The sequence below is a fragment of the Varroa destructor genome, unplaced genomic scaffold (assembly GCF_002443255.2).
Source record: "Varroa destructor unplaced genomic scaffold, Vdes_3.0 BEIS01000004.1, whole genome shotgun sequence".
Lineage (NCBI taxonomy): Eukaryota > Metazoa > Arthropoda > Arachnida > Mesostigmata > Varroidae > Varroa > Varroa destructor.
Genome location: NW_019211457.1, coordinates 28,348,613 through 28,360,962, shown reverse-complemented (window position 1 = coordinate 28,360,962; position 12,350 = coordinate 28,348,613).

Sequence of the window (12,350 nt, the reverse complement as noted above, 5' to 3'; positions counted from 1 at the left end):
ATATATATGTACGCTGATTATATAATAACATGATAATACGACTCTACCCACGTAACAACTAAATAATAAATTAACTGAAGGACATGAATAAATTATTATAGAAATAATATAAATGTATGATTTTTTCGGAAATAAACAAGGAAAACGCTGAGAAATGTTTGCCTCTTCAGTAGATTCGTCCATATGCATTAGCTAACGAGGCGGGGGATATGAATTTTACGAAAACAGTAACAAAACAACGAGAGACCACAAGTTTCGACAAGCCGTACGGACCAAACATCTTTTCTAGATTTAGTAAGTTTTTTAACTTTGTAAGCAATGCTACCATATGAAAGTAATACAAAACTGTTCTCACGTGCAACGTATACAGATAATGATAGCTACTTAGTGGGAGCAATATTATAGACGTAGACTATCTTACAAAATAGCATAATCAGATGAATAGTCATTTCCCGGGTTGGGCTAGTTTAGTTTTTGGGTCAACGTTCCTCACAATATGATCATCCTTATGTGTGTTGCTCATACCAAACACATAGGGCTTCAATTGTGACTGACTCGTTGTACAATAAAGTACCGTGTGAAAGAAATAGAAAATTTCAGCAGTTTCTGAGATTTGTTTTTGGTCTATGATTCAATTTATATCGACAGTGTTGAGTCATTTCATATAACCGGAACGAAAAACAACAGGATGCAGCTCCTTCTATTACAATTTGACCTGAATAATTTAATCTCTGACAATTTTGCCTGATACTTCATGCTAGGAGAACATGGTAGAGAGATATCTTCAGCTTCTAGACAAATAGCCTATTTATTATAGGCTTATTTAAGTGGCCGAAACGGACCAGTACGCTAACCAGCTAACTCTGTTCACTAATATTTGTTTTTCGCGCATACAATCGCCGAAGCGCCATCATTTATAAGTTCATAAATAAACGGTCAACTTTCTGTTTCTAGACAAGGCTGATTTCAGGGCACTTCATCATGGTTGAAATATCTTCATTTATAAAGTGACGTTTCAGTAAATTTTTATGTCTAATCTATACTACATAATACTAGATATATACTAAAATGATTTAGGACGGCACAGGTTGTTTAATTACGCTTCAGTAGTTGACTAACTCTAAACACCGATTAGTACGAGAATGCCCACAAGAAGAGTACAAAGAAGAAAAAAATTACGAGTCAATCAATTAAATGCATCTTCTGAGGCCATCTTCAGTCGTTCTCTTATACTATGTTAAATCCTTTCAAAGCCAGTCGAAGTTCGAGGTTCGGCCTGCGACAAGGGTGAGCATCCAAGACAAAGAAATAGTGATAGGCAGTAGCTGCTCGAAGAAAAAAAGTAGTGCAACTATCATATAAATGGTTATTATACCAAAGCTAGTTGCCAGACTCTATTTCATTTGTGGACCACCTATCTTAATACATCACTAACATTACAGTTATAAGACAGCAGCTTCGATCATCTGATCCCATGATGAATCCTGATCTTTAATCAGGATTGCATACTATTTCAAATGGGTTGAGACCTGCTTGGGATCTATTTCATAGCTATAACGCAATAATTTTGTAGTTCAGCAATAATCTATAGCAGTTTCACTATATTACATGAACCGCTCAGCTACTAGATGACTAAATTTGTTGACTTTTAGCTGGGTTACAAGGATGAAATTTCTATTGGGTCTTTTAATGAAGCAAGTCATCGTTGGTCTATGCTCGATCACCCAGAAAATGTCGGTGTTAAAATGTGTACTTCTCAAAAGATGCAAAGGAAACAATACCTGCTATTTTTAACAGCATCAGTCATTTCAGGCCACGCAAGGCGTCACAGATGGTTCTGCCCAAAGAAGCCTAAGCAACACAAAGCTTAAAGTTTCGACGAAGGTCTCATGGAAACGCTGTTCTTGCTCCAGTGGATCCTAGCATGCACCAACTAGATTTTCAAAAAAAACATTCGTATTTGTACGCTCTCAAATCAACACTTCAGACAACCGGTCACTTCTGCTATATATGTCAATTAGTCGGGAGTGTCTCCAGGGAAAGGTACGTGGCCGGACTCACTCTGTGATGCAGTAACCGTTCATAATTAACTTTAGGTTTTGTTCAGGTTGCCTTAGCTTGTCTTGCTAATCATCATGGCTTGCATAAAGCAAGAACGCTGATGGGAAGACTTGGTTTGAGACTTTCATAGAAAATCCGGCAAAAAACTAGTTTGCGTACATTGGAAATAAACAATGCGGCATGAGCTTACCAGACGGGTCACACAGATGATTAATTAGGGTCTGAAGGGACTCAAAAAACGTTCATTGTCTTCGATGGGCCTTGATTTATATACGTTTGCACAGTTGTCGAATTCTACAGGTTTTACAGGAACACTTATTGTTACAGGCTGCCGTTTCAACAGAGAAAACGTCGTATCTTCATGTACCTGTTTTTTGCCGTATCTCACTCTGACGGGCCAGGTCCAAATCAACACATGTCAGAGACCTTAAAATGGTTTAGTTTAGGACACCTGAAAACGCATTTCAGGAGAGAAGGCTTATTTTAGATTAAAAAACACAGGTTCCGGATTGAATTTTTTCCATCGCAGTGGGCACTCTTGAAATTTGTAGAAAAACTGATGAAAGGGCTTAACAGTTATTAATAACCAAGCAAAAACATTGACTGAACCACTTTGGATGTATAACTTTAAATCGAAAATTGCGAGAAGGTACCTAATGAATCTACAAGTGGAAAGACATGTATGTGCATTGCGTCAGTCGCACGTTTAAGGAACCACTTAGAGAATCTGTCATAAGTCAACTGATTATTAGAAAGTTGTTATAAGTCAGAACGTTTTTGACATATATATATATATATATATATATATATATATATATTTAGTGACGTTTCGCTACACGTATTTCATACACAATACATGCCAACAACTGTATTTTATGCGATAAAAAAATCTCAGAGTTATTGCAGTACCAAGAAACATGTAGTTACCCCACACATCGATGTATTTCGGGAGTTTCAAGAGGGGTTAAGGTTGTTTTAATGAAGTAACCTGTACTTTTGTAATGAATATAATGATAGTATAAGTACGCTGGGCATGTACGGCGTCTGATTGACAAATAGTTTGAACCTGCACCATAAATGACAAGGTCGTGTGCCTGCAATCGTCTCTAACAGCAAATTGACAACGTAAATACGCCTCCTATAGCACCGTTACGTGCATATGAGTCATAGGAATTACGTGCATCGGACACACAATTTCTATAAGTCTTTTATGACGCATTTATGTATACATTTTTACGGATTTGGCAGCATCGAACGAAAACAGTCAAATACCTATTTACATTAATATTTAGTGTCCGTATTGATAGCGGCGAGTGTTCTATGTTGACAACTCATCAAATCGACCAATAACCACATGGTCAAAAACAAAAAAGTCGTCATTACCATTGAAGGAAGTGCAGTCTGTTCCAGCCGCAGCGGGCAGCGCAATCGGTGGAACTAGGTGTACAGATTCTGACAAAATCCAAGGCCAATCTACAGCAATTGTAATATTTTCGAGTTCGTTTCAATAAATGAACCCAGCACAGACTGTCAGGATCTAAGCCTGGGATTGGCAAGCGGATATCAATCATCGAGGGAGGAAGCTTCCGATATCTGGCGGTAAGCCAATAAATTAGGATGACTCCGGAAAAATCAACAGCACTCCTGAGATTCGTCACAAATTGCCAATACGGTGGAGTGGATGTGCCTGCAAAATTGCATATGGGACTTTTTTTTTTGTCAGGAGCATTTGCAATAACAGCAGCAGAAGCACTCGGAGCGACGGGCGATGGCGCGGCATGGGTCCGTATGGGTGAGCAGCCATTGGAGTTTTAGTCGGAAGTAAGTGGCGGCAATGGAAGTAAACGTCGTCATAGGAACGCAGGCAAGACAAACAGCATACGTTGTTGCCAGTCGCTGACAGTACTCCGAGAGCTTTTCCATACGGCGGCAAAGGGTAGGGAAATAAGGAAGCCGAGCGATTTCTTGAATGGATACCATCAAGGGCTGGTGAATGCGAAATCGAGAATGCTAAGCGAGAGAAAAATAGAAAACTACTTGAGTGAGAAACCCTGACCTTTCGTATTTATTATGCAAGAATCCGCCTGGTATATATGGTATCGAAAATGTATAGTATAGCCTGAAGGTTTCGATATGCCAATGGATTGTGTGACAGTAGCACGATGGAACCCAATGTTCGTAGAACAGCACCAGATCTAGGTAGGATTTGCAGCGGGTAAAATAGATGTCATTTATTTCGCGTGTGAGATACACCTAATTGAAATACCGAGCGAGCGATTTCGTTCTACATGTATCAGCGGAAGTGATTCTAATCAAGCTGACTTTGGAAGCTCGTTAGTATTTAGTTATTTAGAAGTAAAAATCAGCTATCTACCAAGATAAGATAGATGACGCATAATCGGATGCGGTGTTTATTTACGTTTAGCACACGGCTCACTTGCGCTTTTTCGGGTCAAAGGTTAGGTAACCCAGTGTCAAAGATAAATACCCTACTATTCCGTTTCATCAGTCGATTAAAAAAATTCAAATTATCAAGAGCATACAAATTCGATGATCGGTCGCCGGCTCAATACATGTAATCAGTAATTTTATTAACTTCACTGCATAACTAATTTGAATCGCAAAGGAAACTTAACGAATATTCAAGGAAATGCCTCCACATTATTTTATTTCCACGATACGATATACGATTCTGTGATAGAGTAATTACGAACGCAATATCATATCTTTCAGATCTAGCGGTAGAACTCTATCTTAAATTGAACTCGCGCTCGGATCGGATTGTCCAGAACGGCGATCGCGAAACTTAATTAGGGTAGCCACCCGTTGCCCTGACCTGTTTCCATGGCCTGCTTATCGGCGACCGTATGGCTTCACCTGTTCCTACTCTGGCTGCTACCTCCATTGCTACTTATTGATGTCTTGCCAATTTCCTGTCTTGCCAACGGGGAAACACACCTCATCGTACAGCGTCATGGCGAATACGATCTGAACTCAAGTTCGTCGGCGACCAACGAATATCCGGCGACGTTTCACCCTTTGGACGTCTACTTCCTCCGGGTATACAAATTGCTTCGCCGTCATCGTGCCGTACTCGCTCAGCACCTATTCAGCGTTCAAGTCAGCTCTTGTTGAATCTGTAAATGAAACGATGTTTAGAGTGTGTTAATACCTAACGGTTTCTATCGATGAGCTGTAGCTCTAACGAACCCATCAGCATAGTAGTACACCGACGACTCCGTGATCGCGTTTAGATTGGTCACTGGCGACAAATCAGATGGCCAAACTTTTCACGTTTACAGACATGAGGAGCCTATTTTTTCGATCGACTAAAGCCTCCTTAAACACCTTTCTTTTCGACACTTAGACAATTGCCAGTCAGTGTGCTGAGTGTGCAGAAAGCAGACATCGGTTCGTTTAATATACTGTAGTTGGATCTGTCTTGCTGGAACAGTAGGACCACAGAAACAAAGAGCTAGAAATACTCCCCTTGATTCCATCGGGGGCGTGCGTGGCTATTTTAGTTGTCGTGTTTACACTGCTCGTAATTATCATTATTCTTACAAGTTCTTGGATCCGGCGGAGAGAAAGGTGGGTCATGGCCAGAACGACCGATCCTAGAGTTCTCTATATGGCCTTCAATCATCGATCAACGGATCAAGCGAACAGCTCAGTAGTTCTTACATCAATAACCTACATCCAGCCGATGTTTTAACAGCTTAATCACTTTGTAGAAGCAGCCTTCTGTATCAAAGCTGGCATGACGAAACTAGGAGACCGAGAAATGTCGCATTTTTGATCCGAAACGATGAAATACGTTTCGAAAAAAGGCTTTATAGGGAACCCATGTCTTTTAGTAGCTATCATGTACTGAGCAGAAGGGGTGCGGAATAGGACGAAGCGCAAACTACTCAATGTGAGAGATATGTGCGCAATGTTAATGAACGCTACCTCACTGCGCGATTCGGTCCAGATCGCCTAAACAATTATTATAGCGGTTATTAACAATTATAGCGGTTTTTTAAATTTTAAGTTTAAGTCTTAAGCAAAAATTTTAGTTAGAACGCTCATATCTGCACCTTTCGTTATCACCAGATGTACTTGTGCGTTAAGCCGTCTTTTCTCCTTCATTATTATATCAGTTACGAGTTACGTCTCCTGAAATTAAATCAGTATTATCTCATAATATATTGTATATTAATTGAAATTATACGATGAATGATCTTGTGTGTCAAATAATATTCAGTAAAATATGAAAATGTATACCCCTTTCCTATTTTTCCGATTCTAACGAGTAAAACCCAAATATGTCAGGTATGCTTACGAGGCCGCTTCTCCAAGATTACTATATACCAGCAGCTCCACCTAGATATGCCTTACCAAATTGCACGAGTAAATGTCCGCCCATCGAACTGGTGCCTCCTTTAAACGGAATCGTAGCCTTCATTAAGATTTCAAGAAACTTTCAAGGCAGACCGCGCCCGCACAATGGAACCTTCGTTAATTAGTTCGAATAAAACCCTTTCTCTGTGCCAATCCCAAAAAAATAACGAAATTTTTTTTCGCGATGACGCAACGACGACCAAAGCATTATATGGATACTGCTAGATGACCTCGATTGCGACCTATCGAGAGTTTTTACCTCATGTGAGTTTTGTTTTTCGTCTAGTGATAGGCAGAATCAGTGATTTTAAACAAGGACGCTTCATCGCAGTGCCAGAAGCATCGGGCGTAAAACTCGAAACATCTCAAGATGAAGTGGATCGTGCGCGTGAATCCCTTCTTTCCTGGTTCCATCTTGAAGCTGCTAACAACATCAAGACACAGAACATGGTCCTGCAATATCAAAAGCAATTTTTAGTTTACCTAGCTAAATAAATTAACGGTTGTTTTGAATAGAAGTAGGTTAGACGATCCATTAGCTAATGATTAGATAGAATTGAAGGGATACCACAATGGAAAACAGAGAATGGAACAACCCGTGAAACTCTCAGAATATAAACGCACCGAAATCTACCCGTATCTTTAAAATCAAATCTGAAGCCTGGTACTGTCTTAATTAGGCACCGCTTCTATCGGCTGGCAACACAGAACAAACTATGTTAGCCCGGCTTCGAACCCAGATCGCAACGTGTTTCTAAATTCGATAGGCAAAAGCGATCCCACTATCCCTATTTGATGAGACATCTATCAAGCGTGATAGCTTTTTGTGAAGGGTTTGTTGACGCTGAAAATAGTAAGTTCGTATACTTGTTTTTTTTCTTTTGTTGATAAGAAAAATACACACTTTAAATAATAAAAGAATTCCTGAAAAATTTCAGGACCTTAAAATATACATGATTCACCCCAGATGTCAATGGAGCAATCTGGCTTACGTACAGGCGCATTCTGCAACCATGTAATCTTCATTTAATACGTTACTTGGTTTCTACGTGGCGATCGCTTCGCAGCAACTTCGTCTTCTATTGTTTCGCCACCTAACATATATGGATTCAGTATTAATCAGTTTGTAAATGTTTGCGAGTCGCCCCGAGTATGCATGCAAGCCCTGTCTCTGGACAAAAAGGTCACGGGCGGGATCTTTGTTCTTCCCTACTTCGTTCACACACACAGTCAACTTACGATCTTTCAGTTGCTGGCCAGTCATCTTTATATACACTACCTGTTCCCTCTGATGTCCTTGCCGCACTTGTGATATCGTGTGTGTGTGAGCCTATCGAAAACCGACGTCAAGAAACACCAGGTCCACAACCAGCCAAAAAGAAAAAACAACTATAACTATTCAAGTCAACTGTCATTGAAGATTCTAAAAATCTGCCGAGGTCGGGACGAAGACGCCTTCACCTGTGTCACAGAAATAACCCGACGGACCAGCTTGGAATTGGGGCAGTAAAAAAAAAGGTGAAAGGCAAGTTCTCCTTAACAGATTAAAGCCTGTCTGTGGACATGGTAATACATAAATACCGTACGAGCAGTTGAAACAAACTGGGCTTCCCGCATTACACATATATAACTATTCTTATCTATAAGGAATGCCGTTTTCCTAAAGTAAAGGGGTAGACAAATTTTCACAATAATTTATTGCTACTATCCATTAGACACTCGACCTAACGTAAGTAATTGTATAATTTATAATACTCATGCTCTACTGTGTAACTAAGAGAAGGTAACGGCAAAGAAAAATAGCAGTTGCGAAGCATAGAAATTATCGTAACTCCTCTTAGACTTGAGTAAGACTCTTAGACATAGAAGCAGGCTCAACGTAAATTCTCGTGACGCTGCAGACAAAAACTTGCGTTGTTAGTTAACTTTTGGGTATAGTTTCTTACGTTACATTCGAATATACCACAACAATCAAGAAAAACACTTGAAATGCTTTGAGCGTGAATTTGTCAGTACTCTCAGCAGCGACCCAAGGTTGCTGCACAACCTAGGTTAGGTTTGGTTGAACTCTCCTGCGTAACCGCGAAGCACAGCTGATCACAAGTACGATTTTAAATTGCTTGAATTAAAGCCTAATTGATTAAGATTCGAGTGTCTTGTTCGTATAAAAACCATGAATCGGCTTTTGCCGCTGTTGGTAGAAAGAGAGGCGAAGCGTTGGAAAATACGCAATGAGAAATCCTGAATGAATGTTATTCAACGAAATATCTATATATTTAGATCAAAGAATCTGTTTTTCACACTATATATAAGTAAAAATTTGAACAATAGAGAGCGGGATTACAGATATCTGCTCGATCGTAAAGATGACTCTTGCTGCCTACTATTGATTTCCGTGAAACAGGAAGCACTATCGGACACCATGTACCTATACGAGCTCTACAAAAGGACAGCACGCAGGACACACGTAAAATAACAAATGTCGATCATAGCTCCAATGTTTCTAGCGGTAAAAACATTGGCTTTAACTCACCCTACCGGGAAGCCTCTAAATAGGCTCTGATGTTCAACTAAATCTATACGGCGAAATCGGACTACCGCCGTAGGACTGATTGTGAAGTCCGAGGACTAAAACAAGCCCCTAGAGCCCGCATGCATTAGGCGATAGGCTTAGGTTTTTTGTGCGGCCTACTTTGCCATCCAAGCTAATATAGGAAATGGTAATGCTCCCTTTCACTGGTATCAAATATACGTAATCAGCTAATGATGCAATATAGTCTAAAATATATATTAATGAGTTCTATATTAATTAACGTATGTTCCCAATAAGCAATAGACATCGAAGAAGAGATTACTTTGATTTTTGCGAATGGAACTGGTCCCTTTAGGCATACGTATCACTAATCCAACTGCACGCCTCATTGAACTTACACGAAATATATGAACAGACCGTTTCTGAATATACTATACAAATGCTAATTATGTCGAAAATGTAAGGCAACGAAAGCTCCCCTAGCCGGTATGATGCAAGGTAAAGTCTTCTGTTTGTCTTTCGGTGTACTAGCATAACTGTATGGTTGAAATAAATCAGCTCGTTCGTAGCTGTTCCCTTAGATTGTATGGGCAAACATGTAGCATCATACAGCATGAAACAAAGAGACTGATTTCTGAAGATTGGACCATTAGTATGAAGTATATCCTGTGTGTAGAAAAAGCAGTGGTACCTTCTTCGAACTTTTGTTATCGAAATGAGTACACCATATGAGGTAGAACAAGTACCTGGTCTCGCTCTGAACTGGAACAACCCAGAGCTTTTTATTCACAGACGAAATCATCATTTAGGCCCTATAGGATAATAGAAACAAGAGTTTCGCACGAAATTTCAGCGCGTTGGTCATCTATATAAGCACGAACGACTCAAGTTCATCTCTAACTTACTTGTGGTAAATTTTCACATATGTCTGCGCAGTGTTGTTCTGTCATGTCTTATGAACGTGCAGCATTAGATCATCTAATGTTAATTACGTTACGTCACTGAAATTACGTTTAAGGTTTCAACGAATTTGTATTACGTATGGATGCTTGAGGGAATTCTGGAAACAGGTATGTCAAGGTGGAAAATGCACGCGAGGTACTGTCGTATGAATACAGCGGGATGCCAAATTGCATATACGTTGCGACCTAAGTATATATAAATATATAGTTATGTCGCAACGGAGTTAGCCTATACGGTGGCTCTTCCTGTCACAAGCAAATCTAAAGCAAAGCGGACTTTCTCATCAACCGACAACGCAACATCAGGTACATAGGATGAGGCCTGGCAACACTACGAGGTGTGGTGATAGCGAGAAAGCCATGTATCTTCTGCTAGATTATCGCTAGGTTCGGTGACAAGGCCCTACGAACCGAAGAAGAGATTTCTATATAAATAAGCTCGGTTTAGATAGAGGAATGTCCCAAAACGCGGAATGTCTCTCAAAAAAGCTGACTCTAGAGTATTTTTGAGTGCCTTCGTTTTTGGAAAACGTTGTCTGACAAACGACTTCACCGTCCATGCGCCGGTCCATCTATTATTATTATTATTATTATTATTATTATTATTATTATTATTATTATTATTATTATTATATTATTTCATTAAAGCTGTAGCCTTTATACGAATTGTGTAGTCGGTTATAATTGCAATCCGGGCAGGCTCTCGCTATAAAATTCGAAGACCTGAAGCTCGAGAACACCGGGCGACCATGTCTCCTTTGTAGTACAAAAATATAGCCCATATGCATAGATTAATAGGAGTAAATGAGAGATGCCACATAAATATCACAGGAACAGTACGTACACGTGCATTTTGTAAGTCAATTAATGCCAAAGATACAAAATCATCTATTTCAAACGTTTTTAAAGATAGATCTTACTTAAAGCGGAGCTAAACTCCGTCGTTTAACTGATCATTTTCATCTAGATTCATCATCTTCTTCAACAAGTCATGCACCAAAGGGTCACAACTTCGAAACTAACTATAAAGAAAACCGGATCAGGGATTCCGACGTTTTCCTATATAGCTACTTCAAACGTGGTTGTGAGTGAGAAGCAAATGTCTGTTGTGACTTATCTATACATATATTGGTTTATTCATTCATCCATCTATTGCAACGCAAGCTTTCTTATAAATACTTATAAATACCTACAGCCGTGCCATTTCGTCTGCTGAGCGTTTATCTTCCTTAGATATGCTGACTCCTGCAAATGGCTACCAAGATTAACATAGAACACATGGACGCCATTGGACGTCAGCATCGAACACATGGTAACCATCAAAGATCGCCATCAAATATATGAATGCCGCCGAAAATGACATCAACTTCATGGATACTATCAAAGAATCCTCAAGAGATTGTGGTATAGCTTCATTGGAGTAACCGCCAAAGAAACGAAGCAGATCTAGTATAGCAATGAGTGTAGACACATCCTGTTTGACTTTTTCGGCTTATCCGCAAGAAGTTTTCAGGCCTACGAGGCAAAGTTGTAGGCAGCCGGACGCTAAATAGACAAGGACTGATTTGATTTGGCAGAAGATGTTAAGATACGTTCAGCATGCAGCTAACTTCAATAGTCAAATCCAAAAGCTGTCAAAGAAGAGGAAGTATTCTGGTAAGGCAGATGAAAAATGTGGAACTAACTAATCACGTAGATCATCTGCCTGTGATGCAGAGTGATTGCAATGTATTGATATACATTGAAACAAGACGATCCAGAGCGACAATTAAGAATCTATTTTATGTTTTTATTATATAGAAATATGTCGTCATCGGCTGCTTCAGACGTTTCAAATGTCGAATGTGTAATATTATTAAAGTCTATTTAAGCATAGAACCGCGTCTGCACAGTCAGATTGGGGGATTATCATTGGACCACCGTGGAAACCATCGGTTTGACGGCAATACCGAACGTAATACTCAAAACAATAATTTTAGTCTAACAACAACCGTCCTGAATGAATGTGAATTTATTTATTTGTGTTCAGCAAGTGCGGACCTTCTGACGAACTGCATGCAGAAACATCACAGAGAACGTTTATACAAAATGAGACGACATAGTAAGGCTTAGCAAATCCGAAAATACTAACACTAAGAACAGTCGCAAACGTTCTTGTGGTTACCTAAAATAACTTACGGTCAACCTCAACTCAAGCTATACATAATGGTCAATAATGACCATTGAGGTTGCTGTACGTCGACGGCGATCGATCTGACCACTGATTTAACCCCAAGAAACGTCGCCAACCTTTTCGCAAGGCGTCGTCCATCTGGGCACGAAACTTGGACGAACCTGGTTCTGACTCGAAGGATACCTGTCATCTGAATCCTTCCGACGTAGTTTTCCAGCTGCCGAACAGAGGAACAGCA